The sequence below is a fragment of the Dipteris shenzhenensis genome, chromosome 6 (genome assembly GCF_047967505.1).
Source record: "Dipteris shenzhenensis isolate YYH24624 ecotype China chromosome 6, Dip_SZ_1.0, whole genome shotgun sequence".
In the NCBI taxonomy this organism is placed as follows: Eukaryota; Viridiplantae; Streptophyta; class Polypodiopsida; order Gleicheniales; family Dipteridaceae; genus Dipteris; species Dipteris shenzhenensis.
Window position 1 is genome coordinate 4055854 of NC_141601.1, and position 4538 is coordinate 4060391.

The window sequence follows — 4538 nt, forward strand, 5'->3', positions numbered from 1 at the left end:
AAGCTGCTAAGAACCAATCCTCAGCATCTTGAAAGAGTTCATGAGCAACAAATGGAGACTTGACCAAAACAACAGATCCCCCCCTACCCCGAGCAAGACCAAAATAGTGCATCCCCCCCTACCCTGAGCAAGACAATTAACAAAAATTTCAAACCCTAAGTGGAAAAATAGAAACTAAAACCCATCATTCTCACCACATTTAAACTATTGAAGCAGCAAGGATTCACCAATGTAAGGACCAGAGCAAGCCCTCATTGCTTTATGGGGTTGCAACAACCAGATAAATTCCACAAAAGCACAGAGATTTGATGTACCTTCCCTTCACCCCTAGAGTACTCTAAATCATTGATTTGCCTATGCTTTGTAGGCATATATGAGAAAATAAAAAATATTTTTCTTACCCTAACCAACATTGCGTGCCACATCATTAATCTACTTGGACATCGATTTGTTGACCTGAGACGTGTGTTTTCTCTTGAATCTTTTCTTAGTAAGCTTTTGTGGTGGTTAGCATCTGGAAGGTCTTCTTCTTATAGCTTAGACTATTCGCCATTGACTCCAACAACCCCATCTTGAATTTTGTAACAATCTTGCACCTTCATGCACTTAGTTTCTCAAGCAAATCAACTACCAATGTCTTTATTCTCAAGATTGTCTTGACCCCGCTTTTGAATCACGAAGAGCACCACTAGAAGAGCTTGCTTGTTGTTTTGCTAATCCTGATAGCTAGGCAACGAAGGATCTTTGGCTTGCCGATAATCTGGAGCTAGGAACATCATGCATGTAGATGGAAGCCTTCCCTTTTTTTCCCACAATCTTCCAAGGCTCATTCCCCAACTTCAAAGCAACGTCTAGAACCCCATCGATCATTGTTAACCTTGTGGCAACAAGGGCCTACAGTGCAGTCTAGAGCAACAACCATGAGATCATTGTGTGTGTAGAGTAGCGGCAAAGCTCCACTTGTAATATGTTGAGCCTGCACCATCAAGGATAAAGTGAAAGCCATGGCCCTAAAAGTAAAGGACGAAATGATGCAGGCCATAGAGCAAAAGTTGTGTCTCCTAGCCACCACAATAGTACCACGAAGAGAGAATGTCCAGTGCCCACATTGTATGGCCAACCACACGGCCAATGGGTGCCCAATTGTGAGAAACAGACTCAACTCACCAGAAGTGGCTCAACCCTTAAGGTTACGGTGTGCCATTTGCAATGTTGTAGGCCATGATGTAAATACATGTTTCTATAATATGAGGGTAGCACAACCTCGACCCCAATAGAACCAACAACCACCAATCCCAATATAATATAGGCAGCCAGCACTAGCACCCAATGCACAAGTGCCACGACTCAATCCCATCCTAGTGAGGACACAAGTGCCTCAACTATTGAGAAATCCCAATCTTTCGCACTATCCTCGAGCCACAAATCTTGCTCCAGTAGTTCCAGTGCAACAACTCCAACCTAAAGAGCTAGAACTTCACTACTATGAGTTTGAAATAGAAAGTGACTTTGATATAAGTTGGTGGTTGGCTAGGAAGTGAACCAACTAGTTTTTGCTATAAATACAAATATACATGTATTGATTACCATAGAACTAGTTGATGGGTGTAGGATTTAAGATTAGCATGCAAATGACATTTTTGACACATTGGTTATACTATACACTTAAAGCTTGACTATGCATAGTCTTGGTAACTGGCAGTAACTCGCACAGTAGGAGATACTGAGGAATGATACTTTATGCTTGGAGAGACCATTTGGCTAAGTGAGGCATGGTTGAGGAGTCTATATGAGTTGTTTGTGCAAAGGAGTCTCATTCTAAACACGATGTTTGCAAGTGTAATCGAATACATAGTCCTATAAATGGTGATGTTGTGTGCTACTTTGTTTGGCTGAATACATTGGTTGCTCTTTGGTATGGCAATGAGAAATATGAGGCCATGAGCACCTTCTAGAGCAAGGAAACAAATAGTCCTACAAATGGTGATGTTGTATGCTACTTTGCTTGGCTAAATATGTTGGTTGGCTTTTTGGTATGGTGACATAGTGATGTTGTGTGCTACTTTGCTTGGCTGAATACGTTGGTTGGCTTTTTGGTATGGTAATGAGCATCGGCTACATAGTCCTACAAATGGTGATGTTGTATGCTAATTTTCTTGGCTGAATACATTGGTTGGCTCTTTGGTATGGCAATGAGAAATATGAGGCCATGAGCATCTACTAGAGCAAAGCAACAAATAAGATGAGGTGTGTATCTCAAAACCTATGGACCTCTCATGAAGGTGACATGTTATTTTGGTATAAGAGGGGATGAGATGCAACAGATAAAACCTTAAAAAGAGATTTATATTCTGATACAAATCTTGATGTTTGGACCGCTTGTGTTTTCTCATATACAAAGCTTGATGCTTGGCCACTATGGCAATACAAAATGAAGGCTCAGTTTGCATATCTACAATAGTGATTTTACATTCTTTCTCACAATGACAACTTTCTTCAACATTAAAAAACTTGTCGGCATTATTTTTTTCTTATGAAAAAAGGTTTATGCATAATATTTGGATTGTGTGAATATGTACGCATGTACATATGTATGTATATATGCATGCATGTATGTATGCATGTATATCTAAATTGTATATGTATGTACACATGTATATCTGTATCTATGTATGAATACACTGTGTGTGTGTGTGTGTGTGCACGTATGAATATTTATTTATTTATATTTATATTTATATGTATGTATGAAAGACTGTATGTATGTAAGTATAGATAGATAGATAGATAGATAAATGGATGGATGGATGGATGGATGGATGGATGGATAGAGGGAGGGAGGGAGGGAGATAGATAGATGGGGATTTTTACTTCATTGCAACTATGCCAAGGTGCTGAATATGACTCATTAGGCCATCAAATACACAAATGCACAATGAAAAATGACAACACAAACCAACAAGTTTGCATCTAGTGAGAAACAAAATGTTGGCTATGATGTGACTATACACATTGGGGATAGAGACTTTACTTCATATTAACAATACCAATGAGGCAAAATTTGAGTCATCCAAAGTCGATATGGGGATCAAACACACAATGAAAAAACCAACGACAAGAGCACGAGAGAGAGAGAGAGAGAAAGAGAGAGAGAGAGAGAGAGAGAGAGGGAGGGTAACGTCTTTAGGAGGCCTTACAGACATATGAGACAAGGTCAACCAAAAAAGTAACCCATAAAAGTATGCAACTCTCTATGTGTGTTTGCAACTCTCCTTGTCTCGACCCTTAATTAAAGGGACAAGACCCGCATTTTTGGATTGCCCAATAGTAATCCTTAATGTATGTGAGACTCATTTATGCTTTAGATACTGGGGTCTGACGATCAATCCATCCTCTAACACTCTCAGGAAGTGGACATGATAGAGCTAGATCTTGGTGGGGAACTTTGGTTCCCCTCTAAATTTGTGATGTATACACCGGGAGTATATCCAACCGTATGATACAATTGAGCTCATCCCTTGGAATGAGGGGGGATGGGGCATTCAAGCTGTAGTGAAAGGAGGGGAGTTAGTCCATCTTGATTCCCTAACCAACAAACCATGTGGATATACATGCATACCAAGTCATGCTGAGCCCTCTTTCTATTAGTCATTTGGAAGACTCTAGTGCCAACCTCAGTAGTCTCCAACTAGGCAAAGCCCAAACCCTTTGGAGGCATGTCTCATCTGAAAGATAGCATGAAACTTGAGTCGTGTCATAGCAAACTCTGCCTATACTATAACACTTATTTCATTAATTTTTGGATTGGTGCATTGTTCAAATTCATTTTTTGAGGTACTTTTGGATAAAAAATGGAAAAAAAAGAGGCTCTTGAAACAAAATATTGAAGCAAAGAGTAAGCTAAACAAAATTCAAATTAGGAAACTTGACGTGACATGTTATTAAAATTAGAGTACATTAAAAAAAGAGTTCATCACATTTGTGAAAATAGTTTATGATATAACTTAGGGATCTAAGTACAAGTAAATTTTAGAGCCATATGGTGTCAAAAAACACCTTATAGTAGTAGACATAAGTTACAATCCTACCGTCATATTTGCCATCTCTATCTCATGGGTTACACTCCTTTGCGTCGCTTTTTTCATCTTCATCAATATAATTATAATATATAAAGATGCACATAGAATCAAACATTCTTTCTTTCAATGCTTCTTGTCTATTCCTAATACTTTCAACTTGGTTTGCTAAATATTGCCCAGAATGAGCGACTCTATAAGACATCTCTTCAAATAGACGTGCAAGCTCTTCTCTTGTTGAAGAGTACTTTCGTAGCTCTTCTTTGCAATGTCTTATCTTCTCATGCTCTTTCTTCTCGAGCTACTTCTGCAAAGCAAACTCATCTTTCTCATCTTTTGTCATCAATGGTCCTTGCCTCTATCTCTCCTCTCGATGTCTTTTATTCTCGGCAATCCCTGATAAGTTGTTGTTGATTGAAAGCTCAATAGAACTGATAATTGCAAAAACTTTTTTCATTTTCA